The 20,678-nt window shown below is 40.7% G+C and overlaps 1 non-coding gene across 1 annotated transcript; it reads right to left on the bottom strand.

Annotated features, from left to right (window-relative positions):
• Window positions 1–17,042: 17,042 nt before the first annotated feature.
• On the bottom strand, window positions 17,043–17,180 carry LOC119920278. Its single transcript, XR_005448034.1, has one exon. It is a non-coding gene; the product is annotated as a small nucleolar RNA SNORA7 (small nucleolar RNA).
• Window positions 17,181–20,678: the final 3,498 nt, after the last annotated feature.

The raw sequence follows: 20,678 nt of genomic DNA, 5'->3' as shown, positions 1-20,678 counted from the left end.
CGGAAGGGAAGGCAGCAGTTACACAGTGCTTTATTTCACAGTGATGGAAGAGTCCAAGAGCACATGGGAGCAGCTTTTATCCCTGGTCTGGTGCACACAAAACATTCTGGTATTGGGGACCCTCGGTGGTGGGAGGGAAGCTGGAATTTATCATGGTGCTTTTCTTGGTGGTGATGGAAGTGCCCGAGGGAGGGCGGGAACAGCTTTTATTTCCAGCATGGAATGAACAGGTGAGGACTCTCGGTGGCAGGAGAGAAGGTAGCAGTTACCACAGTGCTTTTCTTGGGGGTGATGGGAGTCTGAGAGCATGCAGGAGTAGCTTAGATGGGTGGCTCTTTGGAAATGGAGACGGTGACAAGAGGGTGGTTACTGCACTGCATTCCTTGACAGGGGTTGCATGAAATTTCTAAGACTCCATGATTTTTAAAAACAATCCAAGGCTGTATGAAACATTTTGAATAGTCTTACTTGGATTTTGAAAGTATCAGGTCTATAGAATAATCCAATCAATCAATCAATCAGTTGTATTTATTGAGCACTTACTATGTGCAGAGTGCTGTACTAAGCGCTTGGGAGAGCACAATACAATAGAATTGGCAGACACTTTCCCTGCCCACAATGAGCTCACAGACTAGAGGGAGGGATAGGCAATATGAATCCAGTGATCTTCTTTTATGAAACACAATGATAGTGGCATTTGCTAAGCCCTTATCATGTACCAAATCCAACAGGCAAGTGGTAGAGTTGGAATTAGTACCTAAGATTCCTGACTCCGAATTCTTTGCTCTTTTCAGCTGGTCATGCTGTTTCTTTCATCTAATTCATGTTTTTTATTGCAGGGGTAGACAAACTGCAGCTTTTCTTCCATTGGTGTGTGGTTCTCCCCTTCCCCCACCCCTCCGACTGTGAGGTTGTTGTGGGCACGGATTGTCACTGTTTGTTACTGCACTTTCCCAAGTGCTTAGAATAGTGCTCTGTACATAGTAAGTGCTTAATAAATATGATCGAATGAATGGTTTGCAGTTACTACATATTATTTTGCTCCCTCACTACCACTATTTCAGCCCTCTCTGGGAGCTGCCTATGCCCACATGGGCCCTGGCTAGGAGTGGGAGTGGTATTCAGTTCCATCTCCCACCCCTGCTCTGACCGTCTCTTGCTCTGTGCCACTACCAGATCAGTCATCCTCCCCCTCCATTCTAACTCCATAACTACTTCTTCTCACCCTCCCAGAATGCCTGTTTTCCATGGCTGGTTTCCATGGCTCTCAGCCATATTATTAGACTGTGAACCCGCTGTTGGGTAGGGACCGTCTCTATATGTTGCCAACTTGTACTTCCCAAGCGCTTAGTACAGTGCTCTGCACACAGTAAGGGCTCAATAAATATGATTGAATGAATGAATATTATGATTTTGGTTTACAGCTCTTTAATTCGGAAAGCTTGGCCACCTTTGATTTATAGGATTTTAATATCTACAAGTGCGTTTGTTTATGCACTTGTTCATGTGGTATCAATTAATCAGTGGTATTTACTGTTTATGTGTACAGAGTACTCTACTAAGTACTTGGGAGAGTACAATACAGTACAGTAACTAGACATTAACCTTGCCCTTGAGAAGTTTACAATCTAGCAGGGAGCCAGACACAAAACTAATTTACAGATAGGAAGGAAAGTGGATATTTAGGTGAATGTTTAAGTCATAAGTTATGTACAAAAGTGTTATATATAATTGTGAGTACAGGACTGTTTCATGGTTCAAAATGCTGGTGAGATGGTTGGGAAAGAGGAGAAGTTCTTTGGGAAGGCATTCTAGAAGAAATGTGATTTCAAATGAGCTTTGAGTATGGGAATATGGATATAAAGAGGAGTCCTAGGCAAGGTAAGGGCAAGGAGTCCAAGACACAACTCACAGTGAGTAAATCACTTGAGAGGAATGAAGAGTGCTAGCTGGGATGTAGTGGAAGAAAAAAGTAGAAAGGTTGGGAGAGAAAGTTGATAGAATACATTGGGGCCAATGGTCAGGAGTTTCTGCTTGGTGCTGGGGAAAATGGGCAATCATCACATTCTTTGGGGGAGTAGGGATACCTGAACAGGATGACAATTTAAGAAAATAATTTGGGCATCAGAATGGCATATGGACTGTGGAGAAGAGAGACTGGAGGCAGGGAGTCATGTGAGGAGTCTGATGTCAATAGTCAAAGCAGAATATGACAAGTGCTGGAACCAGTGGAGTGGACCATTGATTGCAAAGGATTCTGGAAAATCTGACAAGCTCTCAAAACAAACTCTGGGAGTTGAATAGGAGAGTGGAGTCAAGAATAATGCTGAGGTTGTGGGATTCAGAGATAGGGAGGATAATGATGTTGTCAATGGTAATGCGAAAGTTAGGGGAGGAGGGAATTTGGGAGGAAAATTCAGGGAGTTCACTTTCAGACATATTGATCTTGAGGTATCAGCAGGACATCCATGTAGAAATGCTCTAGGGGAAAGAGATTGTGAAATTGCAGTGGAGGTGAAAAGTCATGGTAGTAGTTGTCTGAGTAATAGTAGTAGTAGTAGTAGTACTAATAGCAGCAATTTCTCAGCATCCACTTGGTGAAGTGCACTATACTAGGTATTTGGGAAGTACAGAGTAATGAAGTGCATATTCCCTGCACATGAAGGGTTCACACTCTAGTGGGGTAATAATATAATAATAATAATAATGATAATTATGGTATTTGTTAAGTGCTTACTATGTGCCAAGCACAGTTCCAAGCACTGGGTTAGATACAAGATAATCAGGTTGGCCTACATGGGGCTCACAATCTTAATTCCCATTTTACAGATGAGGTAACTGAGGCACAGAGAAGTTAAGTGGCTTTCCCAAGGACACACAGCAGACAAATGGAGGAGCAGGGATTAGAATCCACATCCTCTGATTCCCAAGCCTGGTAGATTTAATAACTAACAATAATAATGATAATAATAATAATAATAAGGGTATTTGTTAAGCACTTACTATGTGCCAGGCACTGTACTAAGCACTGGGGTAGATACAAGCAAATCATGTTGGTTACAGTCCCTGTCCCACGTAGGGCTCACAGTCTCAACTCCCATTTTACAGATGAGGTAAATGAGGCATAGAGAAGTAAAGTGATTTTCCCAAGGTCACACAGCAGACAAGTGGCAGAGCTGGGATTAGAACCCATTACCTTCTGACTCCCAGGCCGATGCTCTATCCACTTCGTCATGCTGAGTCATCCACATAAAGGTGGTGGAAACAACCATGAAAGTGGATGACCTCCCCAAGAGAATGAATGTATTGTGTGGAGAAGGAGACCCAATCCAAATTTTGCAGGACCCCCACAGTTAGGGACTGTGAGGCAGTAAAAACTGGGGAAACAGACTGAGAAGGATCTGCCAGAGAGGTAAAAAGTGAACCAGGAGAAAACTGTGTTGGTGAAACCAAGATATGATATTTTCAGAAGTAGCGAGTGGTTCACAGTGTCCCAGGTAAGCAAGAGTTTGAGGAGGCCTGGGATAAATAAGCCTCCTCGCTGACTTTCTTGCTTCCTGTCTCTCCCCACTCCAGTCCATACTTCATTCTGCTGTCCAGATCATTTTTCTAAAGTAACATTCAGCCCACATATCCCCACTCCTCAAGAAACTACAGGGTTTGCCAATCCACCTCTATATCAGTCAGACATTCCTTTAAAGCACTCACTCAGCTTGCCCCCTCCTACGTTACCTCACTGATCTGCATCCCAGCCCACACACTCCTCTCCTCTTCCACTAACCTTCTCACTGTGCCTCATTCTCCCCTGTCCTGCTGTCAACCCCCGGCCCACGTCCTACCTCTGGCCTGGAACGCCCTCCCTCCTCAAATCTGCCAATCACACTTCCCCCCTTCAAAGCCCCACTGAAGACTCAACTTCTCTAAGAGGCCTTCCCAGACTAAACTCCCCTTTTCCTCAGCTCCCCCTTTCCTCCCCATCACCCCGACTCACTCCCTTTGCTCCATTCATTCAATCCTATTTATTGAGCGCTTACTGTGTGCAGAGCACTGTACTAAGTGCTAGGGAAGTACAAGTCGGCAACATATAGAGACAGTCCCTAACCAACAACGGGCTCACACGCCTCCCCGCTACCCCACAGCACTTGTGTATATATGTACATATCTATAATTCTATTTATATTAATGCCCGTTTACTTGTTTTGATGTGTATATATCTATAATTTCATTTATTTATATTGATGCTATTGATACCTGTTTACTTGTTTTGATGTCTGTCTTCCCCCTTCTAGACTGTTAGCCCGTTGTGGGCAGGAATTGTTTCTATTGCCCATTGTGGGCAGGAGAAGCAGCGTGGCTCAGTGGAAAGAGCACGGGCTTTGGAGTCAGAGGTCATGGGTTCAAATCCCAGCTCCGCCAACTGTCAGCTGTGTGACTTTGGGCAAGTCACTTAACTTCTCTGTGCCTCAGTTACCTCATCTGTAAAATGGGGATTAAAACTGTGAGCCCCCGGTGGGATGACCTGATCACCTTGTAACCTCCCCAGCGCTTAGAACAGTGCTTTGCACATAGTAAGCCCTTAACAAATACCAACATTATTATTATTATTATTGCTGAATTGTACTTTCCAAGTGCTCTGCACACAGTAAATGCTCAATAAATGGGATTGAATGAATGAATGAATGAATGAATACTTCAGCCTAGCCCACACACTTCACTCCTCTAGTACCAGCTTGCTCATGGTGCCCCAATCTAATTTATCTCTCTGCTGACCCTTTCCCACATCCTTCATTAGGCCTGGAACTCCTTCCTCCTCCATATATGCCAGACGTCCACTCTCCCCACTTTCAAAGTTTCATTAAAATCACATCTCCTCCAAGAGGCCTTCACCAATTAAGCCCTCTTTTCCCTGACTCACCTTCCCTTCTGGGTCACCTATACACTTGAATCTATACCCTTTAAGCATTACATATTCACCCTACCCTCAGTCCCTCAGCATTTATGTACATAACCATGATTTATTTATTTATATTAAACTCCCTGTGGGCAGGGAACATGTCTGCTGGCTCTGTTTATTGTATTCTCTCAAGTGCTTAGTACAGTGCTCTCCACAGAGTAAGTGCTCAATAAATGACAGTGATTAACATAATCATCCCTTGCTGGCACTTAGGGTTCAGTTTGTCTTGTGCAGTTTTGAGTCCAATTTGAATTTTTTTACTGGAAAATACTCCTCAAAAATATGTCACTCCATACAGACTGACTTAGGCACTCTTTGTTATTTAAAGTATGCAATATTTGAAATAAATTCAGTTCTATTCATCTGGAGACTCATTATTTGGTGAGTTTTAAAAACATTTTTTCGCAAAGTAACATGGTGAGTATAATCAGATCTCTATGACTGAATATAAGCTGAACTTTTTGGCTAGGTTAGCAGAGTACATGTAAGGTACTGGCAACACAAATAGGAAACAATATTTTCCATTTTCCAGACAAATGTTTGAAAATGGAAACTTTGAAACTTAGCAGGTCTGTATAAAGAGATTGCAGTAATAAATTTATCCTGTCAATTTCCACAAAGCTAAAGGCTTAAAGTAAAGAAAGCCCATGTTATTTAATTAAATGTCTTTCCCCAATTCCTCCTGGATAATATTTCTACTCAATAAAGTGAATTTTAAATAAATAACAAAATGTAATCTTTTCCCCTAGCTACTGACGGTTTCCTGGGCACAGCTATCTTTGAAATATCATGACACTTGGGAAGTAATTAAAACATGATAACCAATCTATTTCATTGCTTCTCAAATGTGAAGATACAGAGGATGAGACTTATACAAGAATTGTTGAGTGAAGTGTTAGAAATGCAGTGTCAGAAACAGATATTAAAGGCGACTTATGGTCATTTGGAAAACTTTGCTTAACCATTATTCCATGGGACCTATAGTAAAGTGAACAGATTGTTAAAGAGTAAATCAATTTGAAGGTCCTCTTCAATCTGTGTGATATGGCTTTTTAATGATGGGATCTATCAGGAGCACATGTATTTTTATAGCAGCTTGGTCTAAAAGGTTAGTGACTCAACTGGAGGAAGGACATCTGTGATATTCCCAAATATGGCACAGTTTAGAGGGCCTACTTGAGGTGAAGAGTGAGATGGGAAAAGGAGCAGGGCCTAGTGGAAAGACAGGGAATCAGGAGACCTGGTTTCTAATCTTAATTCTGTAATTTACCCACAGTGTGAACTTGGGCAAGTCACTTAACCCCTCTGTGTCTCTGCTCCTCATCTGTGAAGTGGGAATGAAATAATTGCTCTCTCTCCTTCCCTCTTGGATTGAGAACCTTGTATGGGACAGAGACTGTGTCCAATTTTATTATCTTGTCCCTATCACAGTGATTAACACAGTACCTTGATCCCTAGAGACAGAGTCACATCTACAGAGGGAGAAGCAGCATGGGCCTGGGAGTCAGACGGACTTGGGTTCTAATCTTGACTCCACCACTTGTCTGCTGTATGACCTTGGACAAGTCACTTAACTTCTATGTTCCTCAGTTACCTCATCTGTAAAATGGGGATTAAGACTGTGGTGTCCCCCTTCTAGACTGTGACCGTTGTTTGGTAAGGACCATCTCTATATGTTGCTGACTTGTACTTCCCAAGTGCTTAGTACAGTGCTCTGCACACAGTAAGAGCTCAATAAAAATGATTGAATGAATGAATGAATTTGGGATAGGGACCATGTCCAACCCAATTTGTTTGTATCCACCCCAGCCCTTACAACAGTACTTGACACATAGTGAGTGCTTAACAAACACCATCAGCATCATCATCATTCATGACAGTAAGTCAAAGTTCAGCTGTACTAGGTTTAGGTCAAAGATTCGTGACTAAACCTTTAAGTTTTCCGTTGTTTGTATTCACTAATGTAATAAAGACATGTACGTTCAGATCCAGGAGCTTGGGTTTAAAATTAGAACCTTCGAGCCAATCTTTAATAAATCAATCAGTGATGTTTATTGAGTGCTTAACTCAAACATGGGGACCATGCCTTTTAATTCTATTGTTTATTTCCAAGAGTTTAATAATATTTATATTAATATCTGTCTCCCCACCTAGACTGTAAGCTTGCTGTGGGCAGGGAATGTGTCTGCCAATGTTGTTATATTGTACTCTCCCAAGTGCTTAGTACACTTTTCTGCACACCTTAAGATCCCAATAAATATGATTAATTGATTAATAAATACAATTTATTGATTGATCTGCACACAGTAGGAACACCAAAAATCTTATTGGCGATGTTGATGGTGATATCTTTCAGATGTTCCTTAACAGACTGTTAATTTTACATTTGTTTTGTTATTTTGAGGTGTTTGGGTTGCTCTAATTTAGGGATGCTTTTCAGGGCTAGGGGTTATCAATGACAGACAGTACATTTTCTAATAAAAATGTTGATCATTTATGTATTTCTTATAGCCAGAGTATAGGACATGTATGCATACTGTCTCAAAATATGTTTTCTTGAGTTATTGTTCTAATGTGGTGTGGTGAGCCCATAACAAGCTGCCTTATCAGTGACTGTTTACGATCCTGTGAACCACAACAAAGACTTTGCCAAGCCAAGGATGGGTTCTATTTGGGTTCCACCTGTAGGGGTGGAGCATGGAGGGAGTCGGGGCTTTCTCTACCTGTTCAATCTGGTAACAGGCCTGGACCAATCAATGACTGTCACTGCTGCTAGCTGCCATGCCTAAGGCAGATAAAAGGTGCTCGGTTTGAATTTCAAGGGGGGCACTTGGAGATAGCATGTTGAGGCATAGAGAGCAGCAGCACTTGGAAGTGGAAAGAAGAAGCAGCATTGGCAGAATGGGTTCTGACCACAGACTGGTATTGGACCCTTAGATGGTGGAGCGAATGTATGTATCTGTCACTTCCTTGCATGTTGGTAAAACGAAGTAAAAAAGTTTACACATTAACCTTGGTGGTTGGAGGTGTGGTTTGACTTCTACTATGTGTCACTGAGGCGGCCCTGGTTGCTCTGAAGTGAGGGGGCTTAAATCTGAATTTGATTGTTTTGTCAGTTGGTTTCTGAATCTCCAGAAGAGAACTAAAAAAACCCCCCTCAAGACTAAGAGCTTGTTCTATGTTTCCAACAGGAATAAGAATGTTTAATTGAAGGATAAGCCTTGAAAATAAGTTCTTACCCTGACACCAAATCAACTTCAATAGTGCAATGAGTATTCAGTCCCTGGGCTTTGGGAGAATTTTCCTACTAGAACACCCAGTGGGGTCAAGGGAGCAGATTTAAATTAACTGCATATTTTGCAAAATAATATAGTTGCATAAATTCCTTTGAAGGGCCTGCAGGAATGACTTGTGACATTTTTCAGGTGAAAGCAAAGTGGGAAGAGAGAGAGAAGTGGGAAAGAGAAGAAGGAGAACAAGGAAAGGAGGTTGTGGTTATTTACCACCAGAACCAGCTCCTATTCTCCCCCATTCCCTGGCTACTCAGGCCATTTCTGCAGCTGGGTCCTCTCACCTGTTTTCAATTTCATATTTTCTCCTGCCTCTCCTACATTTCTGCCTGGATGACCCACTAGCACCTTAAACTCAATATGTCAAAACACTGAAATCATCATCTTCCCTTGCAAACATTTCCCTTCCTCAATTTTCTATTATTATCAACATCACCACTCTTCCTTACCCCGGAGAATTTGACTCCTAGCTTTCATTTATCTCCCTCTTCAACCTATCTTTAAGCCCTGGTGGTTTTTCCTCTGTAATATTTTACAGATCTGCCACTTTTTTTCCCCTTACCCTGACCACTCTGATCCAAGACCTCATTATCTCTCACCTAAATTCCTGTAACAGCCTCCTGATTGGTCTCCTTATCTTAAGCCTCTCCTGTTTTCAGTCTTTGAGAGCTTATTGTGTGCACAGAACACAGTATCTTTGAAAGCTTATTGTGTGCAGAAAACTCAGTAAGGAATGGAGCACTCACCTCCCTCAGAAAACCCCAGTGGCTACCCATTTCTTCTTGTAGAAAACAAAAAACCCTAATCAAAGCCTTCCATATTCTCTTGTTAGCTGACTTCCTCTTGCTCATCTACTCACTTCTCTCACTAGAATGCAGCCTACTCTTTTTACTCTTTCCAAATGTACCTCACTCTTATTCATTCATTTCCAGTCCTTTACACATGCCCTTCACCCTGCATGGAACTTCTCATATCAGCGTGGCTCAGAGGAAAGAGCACGGGCTTGGGAGTCAGAGGTCATGGGTTCAAATCCCACCTCCACCCTCTGTCAGCTGTGTGACTTTGGGCAAGTCACTTAACTTCTCTGAGCCTCAGTTCCCTCATCTGTAAAATGGGGATTAAGGCTGTGAGCCCCATATGGTACAACCTGATTAACTTGTATCTACCCCAGCACTTACAGTGCTAGGCACATATTAAGCACTTAACAAATATCATAATCATTATTATTATTATTACCAACGCATGCACCATGGGACTGGGAGTCAGAAGGTCATGGCTTCTAACCCCAGCTCTGCCACGTGTCTGCTGTGTGACCTTGGGCAACTTGTTTCACTTTACTGTGCCGGTAACCTCATCTGTAAAATGGGGATTGAAACTGTGAGCGCCACGTGAGGAAGGGACTGTGCCCAACTCGATTTGCTTGTATCCACCCCAGCACTTAGCGTGGCTTAGTGGAAAGAGCACAGGCTTTAATGTCAGAGGACATGGGTTCTAATCCTGGCTCCGCCACTTGTCTGCTATATGACCTTGGTCAAGTCACTTAACTTCTCTGTGTCTCAGTTACCTCATCTGTAAAAGACTGTGAGCCCCAGGTGGGACAACCTGATTACCTTGTATCTACCCCAGTGGTTAGAACAGTGCTTGGCACATAGTAAGTGCTTAACAAATACCATTATTATTATATAGTAAGTGTTTAATAAATATCATCATTATTATTATTACCTTCAAAGCCTTTCTGAAATGTCATCTCTTCCAAGAGGTATTCTACTAATAATACCTGTTCTTCCTGACCATTTCACCCTATCCGCTACTTTAGCACTAATGTAAATTACAGTTTAATAAACCATTATTTATCTTTGTCTATTTACTGATTGATTTGGTTGCTTACTTTGGTTTTTAATCATTTGTATTTATGCTTACTTTGTTATCAACTTCATATTTGGCAATCAAATCCACTTGCCTCCCCTATTAGATTGTAAACTCCTTGAGGGCAGAAACTGTCTTTTTTTTTTTTCTTAAATTGTAGATTCCCCAGCACCTCAAAGTGCTATGCACACAGTTGGAACTGAACAAATGCTGTTAATGATACCTTATGTTTCCCCCAAATCTCCCACAGCTGAGACCTCCCAAATAATGGGGAAGTCTAGTACTTTCAGATTTGGTAAGCATAGGGCCATTCTAGTGGGGGGAAAAATGCAGTTTTTATGAAAGATGGATTATTTTGCTAGAATGAAAGTGCACAGATTGTAACTGAGATGGCCATTCTGGTTAAGTGATATAATTCTAGCTTTCCAAAATGTTGCAAGCAGAATATCAGCCTGTAATATATAAACACCCAAGCCAGAATTTGGCAGAGGCCCAGGGCTAATATCTTCAAAGGAAGATAGATCAGTGATTTACTTTGCAGAAGAGATCATCAGTAGCAGCAGTGAAGCTCCATTAGAGCCATTCTGCTGCATTGTTCCTGTACTGACTCAATGGAGAGTGTATCACCCGTTGAATCTACAACTCCATTAAATTTCACCCATTCCATTTCATTTTGAGCTCTTTATTCCTTTTTTAAAAACAAATCAGCAGCTTAAAAGTGGTTTTTCTTTCAACTGCTACCACTCAGCTTATTTCTGTGAAGCAAAGTCCAAACAAATCTTACTAGAATCTCAATACTGAAGTACTTCATCTGCTTCATAGCCACAAAACCCAAGTCCCAGGAAAGATATGGAAGTTATGAATAATTTCTGATGATATATGTTTGTTCTTGATTCCACAGGAGATTCTGAACACCTACTTGCTACTGGACTGTTTTAAAGTAAGTTTTTTTAAAGAAAAGTTTTTTTATGGGTCACACTTACCCATACAAATGATCTAGATAGTTTAGGCTAAATGGCATATTGGTATAAGCAATCAAGGAGCTAATAGTATTTATTGAGCACTACAGTGTCTAGAAAACTGTACTAAGAACTTAGAGAAAGCACAGTTGAATTAGTAGGCATGAATCTCTGCCCTCAAGGTGCTTCCATTTTAGCAGATGAGATGGATATTGAAGTAAAATACAGATTGGAAGCAGTAGTAGAAGGTATAAAATATGTACACAAGTGCTCCAGGGGATTGTGAGGAATCGAGTGCTTAGGTAGTGTCAAAGAACTAATATGGGAGTTGGATATACTGGAGAGATTAGAAATTTTAGAGATTAGAAATTAAATTACATCTTCAAGAGGAGATGTAATTTTAGAAGGACTTTGAAGATAGTGACAGTGGCATAGCTAGTGGTCTGTGGGCTAAAGGGATTGGGAGCATAAAACAAGGTCACAGTGGAAGAGATGAGAAGCAAGATTGGGAAAAGGTGGTAGAAAAGGCAGTAGGAGGATTGGCAGGAAGATTAAGGTGGGGGGGAAGTTGGGAAAGAAGGTGGTGGGGAAACAGCATGGCCTAGTGGAAAGAGCACAGGCCTGGGAGTCAGAGGACCTGGGTTCTAATCCTGACTCCCCCAGTTACCTGTTTTGTGATCTTAGGCAAGTCATTTAACTACTCTGTGCCTCAGTTTCCTCATCTGTAAAACAGGAATTAAATCCTCTTCCTGCCAACATAGACTGTGAGCACCATGTTGACAGGGACTGTCAGACCTGATTGTCTTGTATCTACCCCAGTGCTTAGTACTTGTCAAACACAGCCCCTGCCCCAAATGGGACACAAGTCTAATTAGGAGGGCTATATTAGTCTTGTTCATTTCTAAGCATGTGGATCTGTCTTCTTGAAGAAAGATCAGTTTACTGGGACTTGTTTGCTTTGTAAGTTTTTCTTTGAGTAGGTCTTTCTTAGTTGTGTCCTCAGCCTGTTCAAATATGTTTTCTTGAATTTCTAAAAGGCCGATATATCTTTGTAGAAGGAGCCATTTTGCAGAAAAGGCTGGAAAAGCTGTCTTAGCAGTAGTAAAGTTAAACAAAGAGCTTTGGATTGCATTTATAATGCTCATTTCCATTTAGGATTAAAAAAACAAGAAGTAAAGTCCAATTTGTGAATAACGAAAAATGCTTTCTCCTTTTATAGGAGAATAAACTCATTAAGGGCACTGATGAATCAATTGCTATTTCATTCATTCACTCAGTCATATTTATTGAGCACTTACTGCATGCAGAGCACTGTACTAAGCGCTTGGGAAGTACAAGTCGGCAGCTTATAGAGATGGTCCCTACCCAGGAGCACCAAATACCTTAGGGATATGAAAAGGTTAGCTAGGTTCTGAAAGATGAGAAATTTAATCCTAACATCCTCATCACCAGTAAAATCTTGTTTGTGAGTTCGTGAACAATTATTTTAACCATTTATTGGAAAAAATTAAATTCAACATATTTCACTTTCAACCATCTATGTACCCTGTTATGTAACCACTGATCCATATACAGATCTCCTTTTCCTTCTTCTTATGTCTGGATTTTAGTGTCTGCTTCTAGACTATAAACTAGAGAATCAATCATATTTATTGAGCACTTTGTGCAAAGCACTAGACTAAGTGCTTGAGAGAGTACAGTTTGAACAGAGATGGTAGTCACACATCCCCTGCCCACAACGGGTTTGCAGTCTATAAGAGATGATGAGGGAAGTGAAATAGAGTTTACTAATTCTTTTTAGGTTTCAAATTTTATGCTGGAGTTGAACTCTCAGATATGGGATGAGATGGGTAAATATAAATCCAGCAATTAGTAGTAGCAATCCTCCTCTAGACTGTCAGCTCATTGTGGTCAGGAAACATACCCACCAAATCTGCTGCATTGTGTTCTCTCAAGCACTTAATATTGCAGTCTGTACACAGTAAGTGCTCAATAAATACCACTGATGAAGATGTCTGCTCTAAGATGCTCAGTACAGTGCTCTGCCCAATAGGTACTTGAGAAATACTGTTGATTGGCTGGTTTATATTTACATGTTTCATCCCATAATTGAGAGCTCAGTGTCTGGAGTGAGACTTGAAACTTAAGAAACCACTTGTTTGCTGTGGGACCTTCATCAGGTCACTTTACTTCTCTGTGCCTCAGTTACTCCATCTGTAAAATGGGGATTAAGACTGTGAGCCCAATGTGGGGCGTGGATGGTGTCCAACCTGATTACCTTGTGTCTACTCCAGCAATTAGAACACTGCCTAGCACACAGTAAGTGCTTAATGAATACCATTTTTTTTTAAAAAAAGGAGATTAATAAGCCCTGGATCACTCCTTTCATCCTTTTTTATAGACTAAGCTCATTGTGGGAAAGGGAACATGTCTACTAACTCTGCTGTATTTTACTCTCCCAAGCACTTAGCACCATGTTCTGCACACAGTAAGCACTCAATAAGTACCACTGATCAATTGTTTCTCTCCTAAGCCTACTTTGAAGAGGTAAGGCAATCCAAGGCATTTCAGGAAGATCATGGATGTGCTCCGGTACAGGCAAGCCAAGTTTTGTCCCACACAGAGATGGGGAAAGGCTAGCTAAGGATGAAATTCATAAAGTAAATAAAATAATTAGAAAAATAGCTTGCCTTAAGAGTTTTGTGTTAAAAGAATTTGACAAGTAGTTTTGTTTCACTATCCTTGGTGTATAGATAGTACCTTCGTGGAAAGGCTGTCCTCCTATCTTCCCAGAGCAATGCTTTATACTCTTAAATAAAGATTCTTCAGTAACCTTCAAAAAAAATTCACCTAGGGAAGTATCTTTTCTCTTTCACGATGACACTAAATCCTACACTACATCAAAGCTTTCTGACACTCTATAACAGTATCATGGGAGATTGCATGCAAAGTACAGCTCATTCTGAGCAAGGTGTGGGACATACAAAATGGGTAGGCTTGGAATTTTGGAGTATATAGTCAAAAGACTGGTTTTGTAGTGTAGATCCCCAGGATATTGAGTGTATCAGCTGTGATATAAGCTTTCTATTTTGAATATTCATACAATTTACAAACGTAACAGGGATTGACATTATCTCTCAAGTGTGTACAGAAAAAAAATCTTTAAAAATCCTGAGAGCTAAACATTAAATGGCTTGAATTACCTCCTGAGGGCTGAGATAGTACACTTGGTTTTTCCACACTGCCACTAGATTATTTTATAAAATCACTTTCAGACAGTAAAACACAATTGCTTAGTTAAAGGACTTGAAAAGGGACCCTTTTAGCTTGAGTCTCTGCACATATGCACAGAACCCCTTGTGCTTATAAGAATACTGATTCTGACCATGTCAAAGGCACTCTCCTCTTTGTAGCTGAATTTTGATGATGTAATATTCCTCCATTTTTATCCTTAAATTCTCATTATAAACAAGTATTTATAGTTGCACGTTTAAAATTCTCTGTGGTAGCTGGTAATATATGGATAATCACCGATGAGCAATGGATTGTGTAAGTTAAATATGCAGACAGTAAGTGTGCTTTAAAAATAATCCCTTCTTACTGATTTGTCACTTATTAAGCTATTTTTCACATTAGAAAATGATAGAATTCTGTGATTTCACATAGAAATGATAGCAAACATCATAATTTTAAGAAATGCAAAACCTCTGAGAATTCTCACTTCAATGTAGATTTTTTTTAAATGATATTTAAGTGCTTACTCTGTGTCAAACACTGTTCTAATGACTGGGGTAGGTGCAAGTCCATTAGGTCAGAAAAAGTCCCTGTCCCAAACAGGGCTCACAGTTTAAGTAGGAGAAAGAACAGGTATCCCCATTTTACAGTTGAGGAAACTGAGGCACAGAGAAATGAGTTGACTTGTCCAAGATCACACAGCAGACAAGTGGCAGAACTAGATAAGAACACAAGCCCTGCTGATTCCCAGGTTCATGCTCTCTCCACTAGGCCATGCTACAATTCATCTTATTCATGAAGTAGGATGATTCGTGGAGACTCAAACAAGTGTGATTATCCTGGCAGTCCTGATGTGATTTTTCTACAACTAAATATGAGGTAGAATTGAGGTCATTAAAACATGTTTCAATATATGTAACATCTCCAGAGGTGATTGTTGTGCCTGAGTGCATACACACAAACATACTATCTCTCTCTCTCTCTCTCTCTCTCTCTCTCTCTCTCACACACACACAAACATACACACACACAATCACTGATGCATCAATCTGTTCAAGAAGCAAATAATACAAACTATTTTAACAAATTATTGATTCTTATTTCACTGTCCTTTTATTTCAAGTACTATAAGGAAGTCTGTTTGGAAATGGCCTAGTGGCAAGATCACAGGCTTGGGAGTCAGAGGTCGTGGGTTCTAGTCCCGACTCCGCCACTTGTCTGCATTGTGACTGTGTGCAAGTAACTTAACTTCTCGGTGCCTCAGTTACCTCATCTGTAAAATGGGGATTGAGACTATGAGCCCCACGTGGGATGACCTGATTACCTTGTAGTAATAATCACGGTATTTAAGTGCTTACTATGTGCCAAGCACTGTATACCCCAGTGCTTAGAACCGTAGTAAGTGCTTAAATACTATATTACTGTTAAATACTATATTATTGTTATTCATTTATGTCAATATCTTAAGAACTAGACCAAACTCATCAAGTTTTACAGTTTTACAGTTAATTGATCATGAAATTGGTATTTATCAAACATTGTATAAATAGCAAAATGTTTTTAAACTTTTAAATTAACTGCATTTGAAAAAATAAAACTTATTTTCTGTGTCCAACCTGTGTTGCATACATTAGGTAGTAAACACTGAGAGAGCACATCTCTATCATTGATTCTTGTATTGCACTGTTTTTCATGTACTACCTTTTTATGGTATTTGTTAAGCATTTACTATGTGCCAAGCACTGTTCCAAGTGCTGAGCACTGTTCTAAGAACTGGTGAGGAAGACAACTTTGTAAAGTTGGGATGTCATGGAAATGATTGCATTAGCGTAGGGGTGCTGGAACCACTGGTTTGGAGTAATGAAGGAAACCTTTTCAGATTTCAGTGTTGCTAATACAGTAATTATTCAGGATGCTACAGAAGAGTTAAGTGGCATAATGACTACTGCTTTATTTTCTTATGCTTAAAATTGCTCTGAAGGTTTTAAAAATCACTTTCAGGTAACCAGGCAATTTGGTAGTTTTAAATGTGCATTTGAGTTACTATCTCAGCAGATGAGAGCATTTTTCATCACAGATGAATGTTTCAGTGTGAAGCGGAATACTAGAAATTCCTAAAGAGGAATGTTATACTATATCCGTAGGCTGACGATATCACTTGTGTTGAATAAAGGTATTTTAGGACATCATCCCAAACTTCTGGTCCCTCCCCTTCCTTCTAAATGCAGAGATTGGGGTGAGGAAGGGGAAGTGTGTGATTTAAACCTTATCTCAGCCCACATGCAGAAGTCCAAGCATGATATGAACAAGAGTTACTGGGGACTGATGCAAGATACACGGAGCCATTGATCCAAAGGCATCTAAGTTGCTTTCCAAAATAGTGCAGATCAACTTTCAAAAATCTGGGACTTTCTGGCCCAAGTATAAAGATCACCTATAGAGGGGGGAAAACAAATTATTTAATATAATAATCAAATAATGAAATAATGATATATATAAATAATAAATGATAAATCCTGTCTTATGCTTTCGAGTTGTCTTGACCCACAGTGACACCATGGAAACATCTCTTCCAGAATGCCCCTATCCCCATCTGCAATCATTCTGGTAGTGTATCCACTGAGCTTTCTTGGTAAAAATATGGAAGTGATTTACTATCACCTCCTTCCACACAGTAAACTTGAGTCTCCACTCTTGAATCTCTCCCATGCTGCTGCTGTCCAGCATAGGTGAGTTTTGACTTGTAGCAGATTGCCTTCCACTCACTAGCCACTGCCCAAGCTAGGAATGGAATGGGTATGCGACCGCTTGACTCTCCCTCCCACAGTCAAGACTGGTAGAGTACTGGAAACTCTCCAGTTGTGACCCTGAGAGGGGAAATAATAAATACAAATACTAAAAATGATCATCAAATCCTGGCTCCCCCACTTGTCTGCTGTGTAACCTTGGGCAAGTCACTTAACTTTTCTATGCTTCAGTTACCTCTCTGTAAAATGGGGATTAAGACTGTGACCCCCATGTGGGACAACCTGATGCCCTTATATCTACCTCAAAGCTTAGAGCAGTGTTTGGCACATAGCGCTTAACAAATATAATTATTATTATTAAATAATTACTTTATTTCTCTTAGAGGAATGGAAGAGATGGGAGTAGATAGATTCATGCCTTTTTCCATAATACTGAGTTGTCTCCCCCCCATAGAGTGTAAGCTTGTTGTGGGCAGGAAACACATCTGCCAACTTTGCTATATTGTGCTCTCTCAAGCACTTACTATGGTGCTCTGCACATAGTAAATGCTCAATAAATAGATGGATTACCTCTGTAGGTTCTTATATTAAGGGAGCAGATTCTAGACGATTTTCTAGATGAAACAAAGATAACTCAATCCTGCAAATGTGCTTTTAGGAAGTAAAGCCAGGGAAGTGATAGAGCAGAAAATTCAACTAATAAACAGGGCACAGATCGAGAATGCATTTTGTTCATTGGTGTTCTGCAGCTTCCAGAAGTCACCCTCCTTGGGAGTAACTGGGAGAATTGGGTTCATTTATGGATCCAGTATGTTTGGGAAAACTTTGGAGGGTCTGAAATCAAATTATTAGTAAGAAAATGATTTTCTTTTCAGCTTCTAATAATCTTTCTCAAATTGAAGGGGGTAGGAATGAGCTGTCTTTCAATGAGCCAGTCCAGGTAACAGTTTCTCTGCCTGATATGAGGAAATGAATCTAGCTACAGTGAATGTATTCTATAATGCAATGACACAGAACAGATTAATTGACCCTGAGCTAGCTTTCCATCCTTTCATTCATTCATTCATTCGTACTTATTGAGTGATTACTGTGTGCAGAGCACTGTACTAAGCGCTTGGGAAGTACAAGTTGGCAACATATAGAGATGGTCCCTACCCAACAGCTGGTTCACAGTCTAGAAGGGGGAAACAGACAACAAAACATATTAACAAAATGAAATAAATAGAATAAATATGTACAAGTAAAATAGAGTAATAAATATGTACAAGCATATATACATATATACTGCTGCTGAGGGGAGGGGAAGGAGGTAAGGCAAGGGGGATGGGGAGGGGGAGGAGGGGGAAAGGAAGGAAGGGGCTCAGTCTGGGAAGGGTTCCTGGAGGAGGTGAGCTCTCAGTAAGGCTTTGAAGGGAGGAAGAGAGCTTAGCTTGGCAGATGTGCAGAGGGAGGGCATTCCAGGCCAGGGGGAGGATGTGGGCCAAGGGTCAATGGCAGGACAGGTGAGAACGAGGCACAGTGAGGAGGTTAGCGGCAGAGGAGTGGAGGGTGCGGGCTGGGCTGGAGAAGGAAAGAAGGGAGGTGAGGTAGGAGGGGGCAAGGTGATGGAGAGCCTTGAAGCCAAGAGTGAAGAGTTTTTGCCTGATGCATAGGTTGATTGGTAGCACTAGAGATTTTTGAGGAGGGGAGTAACATGCCCAGAGTGTTTCTGCACAAAGAATCCTGCTTTCACCTGTTTAAATTCTCATTTTACCCAGTGATGTTAAGCTTCTTCTTCTTTTGAATGTATCCATTTTTAGATCTAGGAAAGAGGTAACATATATACATCAGTATAGAGGTTAACAATTGACAGATTTTGATTTGAACAGTAGACTACCGATGATGAGGTTTTTACCATACATCTTTGGGCAGCAGGACAAATTGATATGCGACAGACGATCCTGTCTGCAATTTTCATGTGTAAAAGTACACAGTTCTGGTAATTTTAGTAAAATAAGGTCTCTGAACTTGGGTTCACACTCTGTTCTTATGAGAAAATTTGTTATGCCTTACAACTTTTCAACTTAAGGCACAGTCTCCAGGAACCAATTATGTTAAAAATCAGATGTCTGCCTGTAATTGAGTATTTCCATTTTTATTAAAATTCAGTTATAGTTATTGTATTTAAAAAATAGAATGGAAAATGCTAGATATAGCAATGAGGTTCTTGCACACTTTCTTCATGAGGGTGTGAAGAGATATGCGTGTATCCTAGTGCACCATTTTATGTCTTCATGGAGCTCTGCAATAGAGTGCCATGGTCCATCCTCCAGTAGGTTTTTCACTGCTCTACAATGTAATTTCTATCTATAGCTAGTGTCTTCATACACTTGTCATAGATATTTGCCTAGATAGAAAATTGTAGTATGAAAGTCTGGACCTCTGCACAATGAATACAAGGGCTCAATGAATACAATTGAATGAATGAATAAATGGACCTACAGGACTATGCGAAAGGTTGGGGAAAAGCCAGGTAACAGAGTTTTCTGAAAATCAGAGTCCAAATTATTTTACTGTAAGTAATTAGAGGGAGGTTAGCTTCCACTGTCAAGAAAAATATTCAATTTGAATTTTAGGAGCAGAGACACGGAGAGCAGAATATGTGGAGTGTCCAAAGGCAAGGGTTTGCCATGATATCATTAGCATGGGAATTGTTTTTCTCTTCCCATTAATGTTGCAGGCAAGCATTCACATGGCAAAAGACTGTTGAATACTCTCTTCATAAATAATGATAATAATAATAATAATAATAATAATGGCATTTATTAAGTGCTTACTATATACAAAGTACTGTTCTAAGCGCTGGTGAGGTTACAAGGTGATCAGGTTGTCCCACGGTGGGGCTCCCAGTCTTAATCCCCATTTTACAGATGAGGTAACTGAGGCACAGAGAAGTTAAGTGACTTGCCCAAAGTCACACAGCTGATAATTGGCAGAGCCAGGATTTGAACCCATGACCTCTGACTCCAAAGCCTGTGCTCTTTCCACTGAGCCACACTGCTTCTCTACTACTCTCTCTCCACCCTCTGTAGCCTTAATTCACCCTCTGTGCTCCTCCCAAGCTAATCTTTTTACTGTATCTCTCTCCTGACTCTCTTCTTTCCAACCTTTTGCTTACACCCATCTCCCTTTTCTCAGCCTTCAAATCCACCAGACCACAGGCCTTCCCAACTTCAAAGCCCTCTTAAAAACTCACCTCCTCTAGGAGGCATTCCTTGATTACTTTTCTCCACCCCAGGTCATAGTCGCTCAACCATAGCCCATGCCTATACACAGGTCTGCCCCAAAATATAATGGGACTTTGTTCCTTGAAAAAGTGACTATCATTACTGGTTCAGTCGTGGGGTGTGTTTTCCTATAGGCTCTGCAATCACTCCTGTTTGGGGAAACAGCATGGCCTACTGGAAAGAGCACAGGCCTGGGAGTCAGAGGACCTGGGTTTTAATCCCTGCTCTGCCACTTGTCTGACCGTGAGCAAGTCACTTCTTAATAATAATAATGGCATTTATTAAGTGCTTACTATGTGCAAAGCACTGTTCTAAGCGCTGGGGAGGTTACAAGGTGATCAGGTTGTCCCACGTGGGGCTCA

Source organism: Tachyglossus aculeatus, chromosome X1 (genome assembly GCF_015852505.1).
Source record: "Tachyglossus aculeatus isolate mTacAcu1 chromosome X1, mTacAcu1.pri, whole genome shotgun sequence".
NCBI lineage: Eukaryota > Metazoa > Chordata > Mammalia > Monotremata > Tachyglossidae > Tachyglossus > Tachyglossus aculeatus.
This window is presented reverse-complemented; position numbering and strand designations above follow the sequence as displayed.